Source organism: Triturus cristatus, chromosome 4_2, assembly GCF_964204655.1.
Source record: "Triturus cristatus chromosome 4_2, aTriCri1.1, whole genome shotgun sequence".
NCBI lineage: Eukaryota > Metazoa > Chordata > Amphibia > Caudata > Salamandridae > Triturus > Triturus cristatus.
This window is the reverse complement of record NC_140586.1, coordinates 552,795,162-552,813,096: the sequence shown is the minus strand read 5'-3', so window position 1 is coordinate 552,813,096 and position 17,935 is coordinate 552,795,162. Positions and strand designations below refer to the sequence as shown.

Genomic DNA, 17,935 nt, shown 5'->3' with positions numbered 1-17,935 from the left:
ACCCAGGTTACTATATTATTTTGCGAATCTCCCGGTGTATGTCCCAGTGAAGCTATACAGGGAATTAGCGGGGATGCTCCGTGGCTTGATATGGAACGCAGGGCGACCTAGGATAGCGCTGTAGAAACTATATGCACCCCCGGAAAGTGGCGGCTTAGCAGTCCCTCACCTGGAACTATATTATTTAGCGGCGCAATTACAGTGGGTCGCGAAGTGGCTCAGTGGCAAGAATCTAGCGGACACGGCAACCGGAGACACGGTCTGGACGCAGGACCAGATCTGTGGATTGTTCCACCCGCTAGGAAGAATCCCTCGCCCAACACAAATACATGTCGAGCTGGCTCACAGGTGTTTTAGGAGAAGCCTTCACCTCACAAGAGACACACTCCCATACGCCCCGGAACTACCGCTTCTTGGGACGCCCAGGGGCAGAGAGCCTATAACAGACACGACATTGACGCCCTGGGTTGCAGTGGGTGTGGAGACAATTGGAGACCAGCACGTGGACGGTGCCCTACTACCTTTCGCTACACTGACAGCAGAAAATGGATTGCCAGCGGGCCAGTTTCTCTTGTACGCATTATGCGAACATTCACACAACAGTGGGGTGACATGACCGACGAGCCGCCGACACACCAGTTTATACAGTACCTCATGTAATGGGGGAGGGCTCGCATGTGATACATTGGCTGGTGCAAACCCTACTTATCCATGTATCGAAACCATTGTAGAGACTCCGCACACATTGGACAGAAGACAGGGGCCGTCCCTGGACGGGTAAAGAGTGGGAGCATGTTATAGCTAGTGCCACGCACATACCGCGAAACTCACGATTCAAACTAATACAGACTTACATTTTACATAGGCCGTACCTGTCACCAGACAAAATTATAAATATTTCAATGTCAACACATCCGAATGCCCGAGGTGTCATCTCCTAGGCGCTGATCTATTACATATGTTGTGGTCCTGTCCCCTGCTTCTACCCTACTGGCGCACGATATTGGTAAAACTAGCGAACTGCACGAGCACTGAGATACCCTCCACGTGGGAGGTTTGCATTCTGGGGCTTTATAAGAGAACCAAGGTCAATAAGGCAGGCTCCAGGTTTCGGGACTTGGGCCTCATAATAGCGAAACGCCTCATAACTAAGAGGTGGAAGCACAAGGATCCACCAGAGAGATCCCACTGGGTGAAATCAATTGAAGTCTGGGCACGGGCGGAGGGTACCACCCTCCACAGGGAAGAAACGGCAGGGTTGCGAAAGTATCCCATTGCACAGTCTTGGGACGAAATGCTAAGAAATCTCGCACACCCTCAGGCCACGCTGCAGATGCCTCCAGCGCACCAGGCAGGACCTGATGCCTAAAGAGCCCCCTGGTCGCTGACACCGCGCTGCCTTTACATGCCACCCCAATTGTACTCGCTAGACTAGGCAGGAACCTCACATTCTCTTCCCCCCCCCCCACCCCCCCCAATAAAAGAAAAAAATCAACAACAAAAAACACACCCATTGATCTATTTACCCATAACACGATATATGATACAACTCCAGAATTGGATCTGATTGCGAAATGTACTTATCAGTATGCACTGATGTTCTAACGAATCGCCCTCGCTGCCATGGAGAGGCGTACTTCGTGCCTTCATCCTGGCCCTCCATTGGAGAGGACAGTGTGTGCGGGCTGTAGGAGCCCGAGGGGACTGGTATACGTAAATGTAACTCCCACGCCCTAGGCATGGCTGACAATTAAGTAAAATGACGGAAATTGAATATGCTACTTACCAGTATTCATCTGTTCTTGGCATGTAGGGCTGCTGACATTCATATCTGTGCATAGATCGCCGCCTAGTGTTGGGTCCGGATGATTGCACATTGTTGTCCTGGAAGAGTCTTCGAAGTATCAAGAGATAGGTGGCTCCTCCCCTGGACTACAGTGCGCATGGGCATCCCCTCCATCCTCAGATTGTTTTTCGCCATTGTGGCAGTGATGGAGTAGATACAGTAAGTGATGACCATGCTTATAGTAATTCTGAGAGCTGCAGCTGCTACAGGCGCCGGGGAGGAGGGTGGGCGATATGAATGTCAGCAGCCCTACATGCCAAGAACAGATGCATACTGGTAAGTAGCATATTCGGTTCGAGGCATGTGGGCTGCTGAATTCATATCTGTGCATAGAATACATAGCAGTACCTCCTATTAGCGGCGGCTACCAGTGCCAGCTGCAGCAGTCTGAAAGAGAGTTTTGAGAACAGCCTGTCCTACAGCTGCTTGATGTCTTGAGTGTACATCTACGCAGTAGTGTTTGGTAAATGTATGTATAGTGGACCATGTGGCTGCTCTACAAATTTCGTGTAAAGGGATGTTTCCTAGGAAAGCCATGGATGCCCCTAACTTTCGTGTTGAGTGGGCTCGTGGGGGAACCGTTAATGTGCGTTTAGCTTTGTGATAGCAAATCTGAATGCATTTAACGATCCATCTGGCTATTCCTGCTTTGGAAATGGCGTTGCCTTTGTGTTGTGGAGAGAAGGCAACGAAGAGTTGTTTAGTTTTTCTAAAATCCTTTGTCCTGTCAATATAGTACATGAGAGCCCGCTTTACATCTAGTGTATGGAGCATTCTTTCCGCGACATTTTGCGGATTTGGGGAGAAAACGGGCAGTTTGATAGTTTGATTAATGTGGAACTGTGATATGACTTTGGGCATGAACTTGGGGTTGGTGCGTAGGACAACCCTGTTTGTGTGGACCTGAATGAATGGCTCCTGAATGGTTAGTGCCTGGAGTTCACCAACTCTCCTTAAGGAAGTGATGGCAACCAGGAAAGCCACTTTCCAGGTGAGGAATTGAATCTCACATGAATGGAGAGGTTCGAAGGGCGGACCCATCAGTCTGGTGAGGACCAAGTTGAGGTTCCACACCGGTGCTGGTGGGTGTCTTGGGGGAATTACTCGTTTAAGTCCTTCCAAGAAGGCTTTGATGGCAGGCACTCTGAATAAAGAGAGGTGCTGCCTGTTTTGGAGATAGGCTGCTATTGCTGTTAAATGGATACGTATTGAGGTGTATGCCAGATTGCATCGGTATAGGTGTAAGAGGTAGCAGATTATGTTCTGAATGGATGCGTCTAGCGGGTTAATGTCATTGTTGTTGCAGTAAATGACAAACCTCTTCCATTTAGTTGCATAGCAAGCTCTGGTAGTGGGTCTCCTGGCCTCCTTGATTATCTCCATACAGTCAGGTGGCAGGTTTAGGTAGCCAAACTCTAAGACTTCAGGAGCCAGATTGCCAGGTTCAGCTGTTGCGGATCTGGGTGCTGAATTTCGCCATGGTTCTGCGTTAAAAGTGCGGGTTTGATCCGCAGCCTTTGATGCGGCACCTCGGAAAGTTCCAGAAAGGTGGTGTACCATGGCTGGCGCGCCCACGTTGGAGCAACTAGGATGAGTGTCAGTGAGTGCTGTCGCAGTTTGCGTGCCACCAGCAGTATTAATGGCGCTGGGGGAAAAGCGTACGCAAATCTGCCAGACCAGTTCATCCATATCGCATTGCCCTGCGACTGTGGATGTGGGAACCTGGCGGCAAAGCTTTGGCATTTTGCGTTTTCGTTTGTGGCGAATAGGTCTATCTCTGGATGACCCCACTGCTGGAAGTACGGTTGGAGTACTGATGGGTGTAGCTCCCACTCGTGCATCTGGTGGCTGTGTCTGCTGAGCAGATCCGCCATCTGGTTGTCCTTGCCGGGGAGGTGTTCCGCCATGAGGAATATGTTCCTTTGAATGGCCCACTTCCACATGCTCTGAGCCAGATGAGACAACTGTGGAGAGTGTGTTCCTCCCTGCTTCTGTATGTAGTACATGGCAGTCATGTTGTCAGTCCGGATCAACACGACTTTGTTGCACAGGTGTACTTTGAATGCCTTCATGGCTAGGAAGATTGCCATCAGTTCCAGAAGGTTGATGTGCATCTTCTTTTGCTGCGTCGTCCATAGTCCCTGCACTGTGTAATTGAGTACATGAGCTCCCCATCCCTGGAGAGAGGCGTCCGCTGTCAGTACTATTTGTGGAACAGGCTCTTGGAACGGTCGGCCCTTGCAAAGGTTTTGTGGATTCCACCAATGCAAAGAGTTGTATGCCCGACCGCTCACCAACACTAGGTCTTTTAATTGCCCGTGAGCCTGATTCCATTGACGTGCCAAGCACTCCTGAAGCGGGCGCATATGTAGTCTCGCGTGTGGGACTATGAAAATGCAGGAGGCCATCATGCCCATCAACTGCATGAATACTCGCGCAGGAAGGGAGTGCTGAGGTTGGAATTTGGAGATCAGCTGTTGCATGCTGTTGATTCTCACTAAAGTTGGCTGAGCTGTGGCAGCCACCAACAAAAAAAGCCACCCACCCACACAGAGCCACCCAGTGGACGCATTAGTCCACCAGACATCACCATAGCAAAAACTCGGCACAACTGCATCTCGCCAGAAACAAATTTTTGAATAGCAGTAAAACATGCAAACACACCCTAAACTGACACTACATACAAGAAAGGACGGTGCTTAACCCGTTCTACCCTCCCACTCGAATGGGCATGTGGTTAGCACGAGCTCGCAAGGGAAAATACTTCACAGCTACAGGTCAAAGGGGAGGACCGAACAGGACAATAATTTCATAATAACCAACAGGGTCATAACACAGTGTCACGCGCGAGCCTCAATAATATCTTGGAGACTTCGCAAAAATGACTGCCGATTTATTGTTCACTCTTGCAGCTAATATTGTTATTATATTACCAGGTTTTGACATGGGCTGTCCAGAGGGTGCACCTAAAGGTCCCTCAGAAACGAAATGCACCCACATCCCCAAGTAAATGGCGCTTGCATTTATGCTAAAAAGAGTTGGTGACAGCAGACTGTAAACTTGATTTATTTTTTTCTAACAAACACACACCTCGCCCAGAGCAGCCAGCGAGTACCCCTTACCTGGTCCACCCTGTTCTTGTTACTGCATCCTCGGTATGTGTGCCCTGTTTTCATCCTAGTCATCCATGCTTGCTCCCTGCATCCCTTGCTCAGCAGGTGCTTTGTTACCTCACCCCTGCATCCTACTACTGCCCTGGTACTGTCCGCTCACCCGATACTGCCCATATGTGCTCTCGGGGTCCTCGAAGGGCACCCTGCGCTCGTCACAGTAAGTCAGCAGCCAGTTGGAACAGGGTTGGAGGGTCCGCGGCAGCTCGCAGCTCAGCATCTGCACCAGGCTGCCCCCAGAGAGGCCGAGCGAGAAGCGCCCGTCTGGCCCCGAGCGCCGGCCCGCCTCCTGCCACACCAGCACCACCAGCGAGGCGCCCAGCTCCGGGCCAGAGCCCGGCATGGCTGGACTCCTAGCTGGGACATGGGATGCGGGCAGCGGGCGGGAACAGGGGCGGGGCAGGAAGTTGAGTGCAGGTGTGGTCGGAAGTAGGACAAGAGGATGAGGTAAGGACAAGAAAAGGACAGGAAGTGTGGCACGCGGAGAGACCGGAAAAGGGGCAAGAATAACACGGGAAGTGTGGCACAGGCCAACACGGAAGTGGGGCACTAGGAGAATAAAAGAAGCCGGGAAAAGGTGTTGCAAACAGCAAGGCAGAATTAGAACTAGAAACAAGGGCAAGTATCGGATATAAAGCAGAGCAAATGTACTGCAAGAAGTAGGAGGGATGAACAAATGATCCAAAGAACAAAGGAGAAACGAAATAGCCCATGAAGAAAGACCAACTAGTGACAGCCAAACAAGAGCATGGTTTGGACTCACTATGTGTGACATTAATATGTCAGCACTGTGTTTATGCGTTGTTTGTCTATGATCTTGTATACGAGTCTTTCAGTGATACTATTGCAAACGTAGAAACTCTTGCACAGATGCGAAACGTGAACTCCTCTGCCGAAGGAGCGTGGTGGACGGGGATGACGCCATGAACACCACCGCCTTTCTCCGAGGTGAAACAGTGGCGTTTTCGGATTCGGGGGCGTGTTTTTCTTTCTCTCTCTCCTCTTGCCATTGGCTGGAATGTTTACATTCCAGAGGAGAGAAAGAATCGAAAAAACACGCCCCCGAATCCGAAAAGGACGGGGCTTGTCTGGAGAGACAAACCTCTTCTCCAATGGCTGACCAGCATTTAAGAGGCCAGCCAATGGAGAAGAGGAGAGAAGAGAGGCAGGTTCAAGCCCCTCTTCTCCAAGTCATTAAATCTCGCGAGCGAGACTGCGCAAGCGCAGCCTTCGCTAGCCGAGACCTAAAAAGGAACTGCAATTTAAACCGGTTTTCTCAAACCTAACTATAGTGCTAGAAACTTCGTGATACTGTAATGTGCACTGTAAACCTCGCCACCTTAAGGTGCTCGGGACCACTCAAAGCATTGATGTCAAGCTTTTGAAAGATGCAGAAGCAACAAGACTCTTTAACTAAGGTTAACTGACGAGATGCGCCTTGAAATCTTCAGCGTAACGACGCGCAGGAAGAAGCAGTGTGTGCTTCAAATGACTTTCAGCCCAGGATGCGCACCCGCCCTTCCATGATTTACGCGTAGTTGAGATCCACTACATATTTAAACATTTCTGCGGGGTAATTGCCCCAATTACTGCTGTGAAATGCACATTAATATGCAATTTGCACGTCTACGAATAGTGCCAATGGCCTGCATTTATTCCTGGTATCTAGATCACATTTTTCGAAACCCTGGAGACGATGTAAGCATTTGTCACAGTCTTGTTTGTGTGCACAGAAATAGTCAACATGAAAACTAATTGAAATCGAGATGTTTCAGTTTTGATTTTGAATGTGAAAATCATAACACTGCAAGGAAACAGGGACTGACAAAGCCTGTTTTAGGTGAGATTAGATGAGCTTTGTGAATGTTTAGCTCAAACAACAAGCTGCTGATTAAAGGCTATAATCGAACAGACTAGTGTTGAACATTTTCATGACAAACAGCATACATTAGCCACAATTAAAAAAGGTTTAATAGTAAAGCTATGTAGACTACACACTTGCGGTACTTACATTTTACCAACATCGTGAATGGACATTCGGGGTCAACAACATTATCCCATCCCTTTACATCACCAAAAACAGCGATTAAATAAAGAGGATGCCAAGAGGCAGCAGACTTGTCAAGCTAAGGAGCTTTCAAAACACGTCACTGGACAAGAAATTGGGACCTATTTAGAAAGGCAATAAATATGTCACCTACATACCCACGTCACGCTAATCTCCCACCCCGAAAAATGATCATGAGAAGGGCTGGCCACCTCCGGCTGTCACCAGCTCAAATTAGGCACTGTATACCAATTTCCGAATTCAAAATGATACTCAATTTTCTGAGGTTTATAGGAAGGTAGTTATATCATTTTGTAACCATAAAAGGCCTACAACCCTACCGCTAATCTTCAAATTATGCCAAATGTATCTGACACTGGAATGTCCTTTGTCTGTGTATCTTTCCAGCTACACGCATATAATAGGAGGCCTTTCTCTGATGTGCTGGGCCATACCACAGGATAATGCTCGTCAGATCGGCCAGCAAACTTTGTGGCTCGGTTATGATCGGACATGACTCCAGGTTGAGCGCCGTTTATTCTGCCAAGTCGTGCTATTCTTCACCTGCCTAGTATCGCCATTGGCACCCCTCAGTCCCCCCTCCAACAAAATACATTACCCAATAATAACACACACTCAGACGGTTTGATTGGGTACAAAATGCTGCAGGTTTATTACATACATCGTTATGTAATAGGTGGGTTGTCTTACGGGCAATCCAAGGGCAGGCAACCAACTGGGCCGCCTGCCCGCCTGATGAGCGGGCAGCACTGGGGCAAACCCCGCCTATGCTGCCGTCTAAGTGATTCTCTTCCAGGATCACGTGACCGTTGGTAACTTCTACTCACGCCCCTTCCCTGGTCGGAGCGTAGCATGGCAAACCCCCGGCCTACAACCGCCCGAAGGACTAGCGGGGCGCCGACACGGCTTCCGGGACCCTCCCATGAGGCTCCTTCGGATTTGGCTCTGGCACCCCCTATGGAGCCGCGCAGAGGTACCCTTGGTACTGGCCTGCTTCCAGATCGCCCTGTAACTCTGCCACAGCTCTGGAGGCGGCCACCGTCGCCGCCAGAGCCCCCCACCAATGCAGCTATAGTCTTACCTGCTACCTCTCCTGCCTGGGGCTTCCTGCAATCCAGGTGCAAGAGAACCATCCCTGCTGGTTATCGATGGCCCCATCTATATCCCAAGCCCTTGACGCTATCTTGGGTCAGATAGTGTCTGCTGAATACAGAGGCCCGTCAGGCCTGGGGAGTTGTGCCAAGAGCAATTCACCCCCATGCGTGAAAGTTCCACTGCTTCTCTTGCCTCAGCCCCGAGCCAGCTCAGGGCGGGGTGACCGCCGACGTCCGGGCTCGCAAGGCCCAGTTTATGTGCTGATCTCACCTAGCTGTCGTTCTCCTAGCACTGAGTGCGCCTGAAAACCTGCGTGCCCATCTATGGGACAGCAGCCCGCTAGCTGGGACGACTCCCCCACCCGCCTGGCTGCTCTGGCTATTCTGGCTAGGGGGATTCTATTTAACCTATGGTCCCTTTGTTTGCTAATTCCTGACGTGCAGGAGTGCTCATAACTGAAGGGTGTGGCCATGGGCAAGGGACTATCACGTCCTTGCCATGTATCCCTTATTCCATATGGGAATTATGCCCGGTCAGCTCACTCCGTGGAGAAACCGCCCAGGCATACTGGCTTAGAGAATCGGTCTGATTTAAGCAGTGCGCATTGCCTGCGGCATGTTCCAAGCACTACTGATTGGCTAAGTCCTACTTTACCCATCCAAGGATGCTCCCAGCTAAGAGGGTGTCCATGGGGGGAGGGGGGGGGGGGGGGTTACCCACCGCCAGCCCAGGGCATCCCCAGCGGTGACAAGTTAATTGCTCCGTTGACGTTTAATTTTAGTTACACACTGGGCGTGCCAATTCTTCTATTGACAGTGTCCCCTTGTGTTGGCACGCTGCTACCCCCTTATTGGGACGGCAGCACACTATGTTGGCTGACCGCAACCCTACCAAGCGAGGTACAAGTGTCAGTATCCCAGGTTCCCAGTTTCCTGCTAGCTCCAGTACACTACCAGTGGTTCCGCTGGGAGGTACCACAAACCGGAGTGGTCATCCGAACCTTAAGGAGCGCCCCATTCTCACCTGGGCGCACCTCTAAATGATAGTGGTTTACCACAGCTGTAAGGCTAGAGAGACAACTCTTAAACCGATCTACTGGTTTTGCTACTTGGCACCCTTATGGTTGGAGCTCATCATTTACGCAGCGCGCATGCCCCCCTGGCACGATGTTGCTGAAGAGCCGGGGTCTGTTACCTTAAATGTCTGAGGTGAGGGGTTGAGGAACACAGACCGGTAATAACTGGAGGATGTATGTACTTCTGCCAATGCCTGACAGCGGCCTAGCTGTGCCCCAAGACCTCGCAAACTCACACCCTTGGGCTGTTAGCCGGTGGCATGGCAGGCTGTAGTTTAGCAGCTCATGACATTGCCTCCGTGTATAAACCCAAACACCGTGCCTCACTACATGCCAGTGCCTTTGGCTTAAACAATGCTTGTTAGTTGTATAAGAAAGATGAAGCAAACTTCTAGCTTTGCAGCGTTGCCTACTGCGGATGCTTCAATTCTGACCTGGTGGGACTGTCACCCTAACGTGTTGAACCTTCCTCAACCGTCTCCCTTCGATGAATAGCGAGCTCAACCGCGAATGAACCAACACACTAATCAACTTCCGCAACAGCCAGACAGGTCGCATACACGTGATCAAGGTGCGGGAGCCCTTTGGGAACGGAGTGGTGGCGCACAATCCCCGCCTTGGAGACAAAATGTTTTACCTAGTTGTACTGCGAGATCGGTGCATGCAGGAACATCATAACTATCCTTTGCCAACCCTGGGCCAGACCATAACTTTAGTCTAAATCGGGACCAGGGAAGACCCTGGTAATGTCACTGATCAAGCCTGTGATGTCATATGACCTCTCCCCCTGTGCTTTGTGTGATATTGGCCCTCCTAGGTGTGGGCAGAGCCCCGGGAAGTATACTGGGGTTCTAGGCCGATAATGCACCCTTGTCGCGGAGAAAGCTGAAGTCATGCTTGCCGGTACCCGGCCAAAACCGACAACCCTTTTACCCTTTTCCAACAGCAGCACATGCAGTAAAAGACATTTATAAGGTCCACATGCCTAACTCCTGATGTCCAACGGACCTAGTAGGCCAAGCAGCGGAAACTCACTAAATGCAATAATACGAAAGTCTTCTCACGGCGCATGCCACAGGGGCGCCGGCAGGACACCGAGGTTTACACCGCACAACCCGATTCCAAAGTAATCCCAATGTGACCTTGGCTGTAGAAGAGCTATCCCTGTACCTACCGGAAATGAAAACTTTGGAGCTGAAGCCACCACAGCTAACTAAATGAAGACCAGAGACTGGGGTACTCCACAGGAGTCTATACTCGCAAAGCTGGAGTCATGGAACACGACACGTATAGGATACCAGAGCCTGTACAGTGGACAGCGAGTCAACCAATACTCATTTACATGTTGATCGATTTTGAGACACAGGCACCCTCCAAACTCTGAAACAAAGTTGGCGAGACTAGTTCTATGGAGAAAGGCATTGAAAGAAACGCTCCTCAACGTCAAGTGACAGAACTACCCGGTTACGTCTACCTTGCTGGGAAAGGTGGAGCGATGCCCACTATCGGGGTAGTGAATGAATAATCTATTCCTACAGCCAAATTGTTATAGACTGCCCCCCGGGTGGTCTTTCCACTTAATGGCCCCCTGGCATTGCACTTGGTTAGGGCACCAATAATTAACCCCAAACTGGTGTGCTGCTTTGCCCCACCCAGGGCACCCTGTCCGGTAACCACCATGACAGATGTACCGCAATGCAAACTGAAGGCAGAGTAAAACACAATTCTGACCTAGGGCTGTTCGCGGCGACATACATTGTGACGCCCAGCATAGCGCAAAAATACGATCGGCATACGCGCGCGCTACATACCGCCAGGCAGTTCTAAGGAACGCCTGACAATTGTGCCCCTACAAGCCAGGACTCCTGTCCGGCGCCACTTCCTTATGCACCACGCCTTGCTCCTGCCATGCTGCCCCTCAATAGTACCACCACAACTACGGACCCGGGTACTCGTGCAAACGTGAAAATTCAGCCTATTTCAAGCCCTCAAAATTTAAAAGGTTGGCTTGGGCAGCTGGGAGCAGTGAGTTTAATGCCAATTGCAATAATCCATGCCTTCGGGGTCATCTCTACAATAGACAGACAGTGCCAACCCGTGGCAGACTGTCCCAAGCGCCAGCGAGCAATTAAGTCACAGGCAGCGCACCAGCACTCACTTAGTCAAATTACAGTGGCCCTATAATGATCCCCTTGGCCCTTCCGCAACCATGTCGACATCCCCTTGGACTTAAAACTATACAAACCAGCTGGCCTTGTGCTCCCGGCAAAATAATGGCCCCTGACCGGTCACCTGCGGACCTCGAGCGCGGTAACCGCCAACTTGGAACGCGACCATACACTTAATCACCTGCCCCCTTTTCAACGTCACGGCCCCCTGTCCCACCTCACAACCAAGTCCTTGCAACCAAACAACAACATTACACACATTTCTACAATTAGCAAAATATTCGGGAAGTACACAGGGACCCCGCAGCAAACCTTCGCGCTCGTGGCCTGCGCCAGCCAAAAAAAAACGCAACCACACCTTCTGCAGGCCACCGCATGCTCAGTAGCACCTCCACCCAAGACAGGGCACACCATGCTTCCTGTAGACAACCTGCGCGCCACGAGGCTCCGCTGCTCTATATCACCCCCCCCCCCCAACTACGCGCCATGCTTCCATCGAGCGCCGCAAAGCAGGGGAATCTAGGGAATCGGAAGGGCACGTGTGGTTAAGGTATACACTAGCCCCAAGAACAAAAATCCCCTTTGAAACCTATCAGAAGTGGTATCTCAACCCCTGTTGGGTTATTTTCAAGAACCTGAGCACGCCATCGACGTGAAGCAGCATTGGAAGGACCTCTTCCCAAGGGAACAATACAGAGACAACGGGGTGCAGAGTCCTGTGATCTGTGACATGCAGAGCTCATGGTGCATCCAGTGGCGTGTATTCTGGACGTCACATCCCCAGCTGAACCAATTACACAATGTGCGTGGAAACTGCACGCAGGGAATGGGATGGGCCGGCAACGCTTACATGTGGTGGGAGCCTAAACACTACACTGCCGACTAATGCACAAAGGAGTCGAGGAGGGTCGCCAATGTGCACATGTCTAGGTGATCACAACACTGATCATGCTCTGGGTAATCAATCGCCGCAATGGACTGCGTTTATCAATAAGGTCACCGCGATAACACGCCAGAAAGTACCCTACTAACAAGCATACCCCAAAGGGTGGTGAATCACCTCAAGTTCAATGGGATCTCAACCATTTCACTCATGAGCTACTTGTGCCCAAGAAGCTTGTCCCGAGCCACAACCTTATTAAAGCTATAATAAGGATCACCTCCCACATGGCCCCCCCTAATACCAGCACAGGGCAACTTACATGCTCGCTAGAACCTACGTACGTGCCCGAACAGGCTGCGATGCCTTAGCATTATAAATCACCAGCGCCCTCATTACAGCCCTTAGCATAGTTAAATTTCTTGATTGGTCACTCCCTTGAGCCTGGGCTCCTCGTGCCGCGGGCCTTCCCCATGCGTTGCTCTTATTGCCTATGCGACGGGACAAACAGTCCACTATGGCGTGGCCCTAGCCGTCCCCTCGGCCTGAAGATATAACCCCCCCCCCCCCCCCGGTCGCATAACCGCCAGGGGTCCCAGGGCACACAGGACAATCCAAAGACCCTCCCCCGGGCAACCACTGGATCAGGGCCACGTGGTACACCGCAGGGGGGAATAATAGCACGTACTTAACGCAGCTAACCCGACGCCCGCTGCATCCAAGTGCCATGTGATGAGATCACCGCCCAGTTTGCAGTTCAAAAAGGAGGTGGGACAAACACAGGCCGCAACTACCAAGCGGCTGCCACTGCGAGCAACCACGAACCCAGGGGACGCACAGGCCGTGTAGGGCCACATCGCGGGTCGGCTCCATGCCGTCCCCCACGCAACAAAAACCCACCTTCCGATCTAGGCGGTAAAATGTTATATACAGTGCAGGCTCGACCCAAAGGTATTGGGGCGCTCTGCAAGATACCAGTTGCGTTACACAAAATGGGTTTTGATATACACACAGATTTTTTTTTTTTTTTGCATAGTAAACAGCGCAGACTCGACCGGAAGGTGTCGGAGCGCTTTACAAGGGCGCCGTAGTTACTGTACCCATCCATTCAGGCACGGCGAGATTACGTGCTTTGCCCGGAATTACAAGATTATACCTCGAGGCTCGAAATCTGGTTCCCAGCACTAAAGTCGACAGCGTCGCCGACGGACCACATCCCCCCCCCCCCCTGCCCCCCCCCCCCCCCCCCAAGGACAAATTCCTGTTGGGTAGGCACAGCCCCTCATCCATGATGCTGAGCCAACGCAGGGGCTCGAACCAGATTCCCCAGCGCCCAAAGTCTGCAGCACCGGCCTTAAGGCCACCTATTCTACTTGACTATAGGTGAGGGGGGGGCGCGATGCCCGGGCCCCACCACGACGAACTAGCGCAAGACAGGGGGCATGCAAACGGTGGTGCAGAACTCACTGCCGAAGGCAACCACTGACCCGATGCGTGAGCGGTGCATGAGCGGCCTGACTAGAGGGTGTAGAACCACGATGCCCACTCCACACGCCACCAGACCGAGGGCTGCTCAACCGGCCCTTCGCATCAACTTTCACAGCCAAACCCGCCCCGCACACAACTGGCAGGCCTGGCTCACCCGTGCCAAAATTTCTCTTGGGCGAGTTAAGGCCCCAAAGGTACCCTCTGCCCCCCAAATTTGCCACACGTGTCAACCGCCACTTGGTACCGTGTACCCAAACACCCGAGGTCCGAGCCGCACCGCAACCAGCTGCGTGCCTAGGCGAGGAGGCCCCGGCGCCATCCCAGTGACGCTCAGCAGCCCATCGAGGATCCATTCCGCCCCCACAGGCGGCGCACCAGGCGGGGCTACATTTGTGGCAAAGGCTAGGGAAAGCAGAAGCTTGGGAGGCTGTCTGAGGTTGAACGCATAACCCCGGGGCAAATCTAACTGGCGTGCATCCGCCTAACTAGGGGAGTCAAAGTACGTTACACTCTCCTTCATCATAAAACCGAAGACAAACGCCCTCGCTTGCCAATAAAAAAAGGGGGGGGGGGGGGGGGGGGGGGGCACAAGACTATGTTACAAATTGCCCCAACTGGCCACGGGCTATCCCCTCGCACACCGCAAAGCAGGCAACGGCTCACTGCCGGCAAAACAGCTATATAACTTGCAAACCGAAAATCCAACATATATAATGAGAAGAGTTTTTATTCTGTGGGGTACTACATACTTAATAGAGATCTGACTGCACAGAATCAATGGGAATCGGACTTGTAACCTTGAGAATCAGAGTCTCAGACCTTAACCATTAGGCCACAGTGAATACAAAACCACAAACCTGCTCATCCTCCGCTGATGGTTGCCATACTGCATGACGGGAAACCAGCACGACGCCAGACTAGACGGTGTGTCCATGGCAGATCGTGGCAAGGCACGTCCAGCCCCTCACTGCCCTAGGATCACAAGGAGGATCACTCGCATCGCACCGGTAAAATGCCGGCAGCCCCGCCACTCGTGCCTGCAACAAGCTCACACCCCACCCAGGCTGGCCGTACCATGGCACCTGAAAGGATGAGTGGGTCTGTCCGGATTCGAACCTCTGGCCATGAGGTCACACACAGGTGCCCGGAGTGGGTGCATTAGCCCACTGAGCCGCCACAGTCCGCCGACAACTTTGGGCTGCCCTGGGACGGGGCAGGGGCGGGGGGGGTGTTATTGCCGCACTCACCGTGAGCGATGTCGCGCAACGACGCCAAAGTACCATCACGCCTAAGGACGACGCTCCGACGGGACGACACACGGCCTCTCCATGCGGCGAGCAAGGCGACAAGAGGTCGCCAGCACGGTGGGGGAGGGCTATATAGCCTCCCCCTACGCCCTGAGGAGCCCCGGAAGTGACGCCTGTCGCGTCACTTCCGGGCAGGAAAGAGGAGGGGGACACCGGCCGGCGTCCCTGCCCCCCAGGAGGGGGGGGGGGGGGGGCAGGGAGGGGTGACCAGTGCCCAGGCGACACTAGGGCGCCGACCGCTCTAGTGGCCCCCTACGGGGGCCACGGTCAGCGGCAGTTCTGGACTGCGGATTACGTGCAGCAAATGTTTCAAGATAAAACAAGATTTAAAAGCATCTTTATTGCTCATTTACTTTCTGAACAACACCCGTTTCTATCCAGATTATATTTACTCACCAGGACGGACCAGTATGCGATAAAAATAGCTTGACCTGATGAAATCTGACTCGCCATTGTGAGTAGATTTTTCGAGGCCTGTGTTTATTTTTGCACTGTTGACACTTATTCCCCACTCCATCTCAAGACTGTTATGCTTTTTAGCACCTTCAACTGACTGGTAATCTCTGCTCTGTAGAGTAGTCGCTAGTGTGGGGCATTATTTTCTGCAAGAAATTATGTGGCGTATCAGACTTTTCATCTACTACAAATTGCAAAGCAACTGCACTGTAAGGGGTTGTAAAATCTCAACTTCTAAACTGCCTAGGTTAATTTAAACATGGAGAATTGGTCTCCAAACGCATTCAGAAACAGCAAATGGAGTAGCTTCAACGCTTATGATATCACACTTGGTGGTGGCCGATTAACAGGGGTACTATCACCACCAATATGTCATTTTCTCTCCCATTACCACAGGGCCCATTAATAAAACATCATAGTACACAGGATTGGTAGAGCAAATCGGAGGTTTTTTTTGTGCTGTAGGCCATCACCATATCCAACCTCAGTCTGGCTCATGATCATTCTGATAGTGAACTCTCTCAATGTTAGCATTGATGTTTAGGCAGCTTCCATCTGACCTATTGCACCAGAGATCAAAGTCTGAAATATACCCGCATGCTGATTAACATAAGGAGGCTCTTTGGCAATATGGTTTGCTAACGAGTGCCTTGACAAACTGCAGTTCATTAAAGAGAACACTAATAGATTTGAAATATGTGGGACTGGGTTGCACTAGCAGCTGCACTTTCGTAGAAAAGTCACTATTTTTACCATATATACTATTTCTATTACCAGTTAATTTCTCTTGCACCATAGAGAATGAAGCCATGTTCTCGGGAGCTAGACCCCAATAGTAAAAGCATTACAACTCCTTTAAGAACATCAGTATGTACACCCCCTCACACTCTTCAAGCCTCGATTAGCCAATAAGAGTCCAAACACTTTTGGTGCCACTATCGAACAAGAGAATTTATTCTAGGTAGCCGCTGAGCAAACCAACGTATGCTGAACAATACCATTTCTCAAGACTGGAGGTCCTGATATCCATCAGCAGAGAGTTTAGAGATACACTTCCAGTGATTTGCGTACTGATGATCCACATCAGCGCATAACATTTTCTAGATTATTGAAATTGGCTGATTTCTGTTCTACTATGTTACAAAGAGGATTCTGATAGGTATCTAAACAGATGCAAGAGCAACAGCATTTTCCATGCTGTGCAGAAGCAAGGAACTAATACATCATCAGCTTTACGTCTTTAGTAAGAAGGGAGCTTGATCTGTGTGCCTTTGCAAAGTATTTTAGCACTGGATGCCACCAAGGTGTCATACATTTATTTTACTGTGCGGTAGAGCTAGTATGTTTTGTAAAAACATTTTACTAAGGAGTACACAGCTGGGTGGTGGAGTATTTTCCATATATGCTGGATTGGAATCTTATGTATTCTATATTAATATTTAACAAGAGTTGGTGGTGATGAAAAGACAGTGGGCAAATTCTGTTAGGTGAAGTAATGACACTAGACAATTTCACCAGAAGCAGTAAGTAACCGGAGTTTTACTATCGACCCACAAAAGGTAGTTTAGCCTAGTGGTGAAGAACCTCAGATTTGGTTGGAATGGAAAGAAGACGATGGGGTTTCAGGTGACAACTACCTTTTCTGCTGCATTAGTAAATTTGGATACATACTTTGCCATCAAATTAAAATTCTTTCGAAGAAGGTGGAGGAAGGTTGAAACAAGTGGAAATTATTTAAGTGCCCTTAAAATATTAGCAATTGGTTGTAAATTTGGAGGGTTACAGGATTATTTTTATCAGAAATCACGTGTTGATGCATGGCAGTAATTTGGTCATTCAAATATAGGCTGTGGGTCAAGAGTGATGCTCTTTCTTGAAGATATTGTTACCTTTGATCGGAAAACAGAAATGTCTAAAAGATATGCTACCGGGGGAAAAAAAAAAAAAGAGGGTGCAAGATGGAAGTTCAGTAGTCGGTAGAGTAAGGGATGCTGTTGCTAGTCAGGTGACATACTGTTATAAAAAGACAGAAAGTAGAAAACAAAAATCCAAAATGTTATTGTTGTGATAGGCTGGATCATCTAGTTTTTAATAGGTACCACCCAGCTAAGAAAAACATATGTTGCGCTATAGGACACTTCGTGAAAGTGTGTAGATAAAAAAGGGAAAAATGCTGTTGTGTGTTGATGATGAAAGAGAAACAGAATGTGGAAGCGATAAGGATAAAAGGAACTCTGATGGCTGTCGATGAAGGGCTGAAGTAACTGAATACACATAGGCAATAGAAAAGGACTAAAAAATAAACTAGAATGTGTTGTCACATTTGATGGTGTGACAGTGTATGCCGATTCTGGCACACCTTTTACCATTAATAATAAAAAA

General features: G+C 50.4%; 1 protein-coding gene across 4 annotated transcripts in view; it reads right to left on the bottom strand.

Annotated features, from left to right (window-relative positions):
- The window catches only part of BRDT (bromodomain testis associated), a 1,895,586-nt gene that overhangs the window by 1,823,812 nt on the left and 53,839 nt on the right, over positions 1–17,935 (bottom strand). The window lies entirely within an intron of this gene.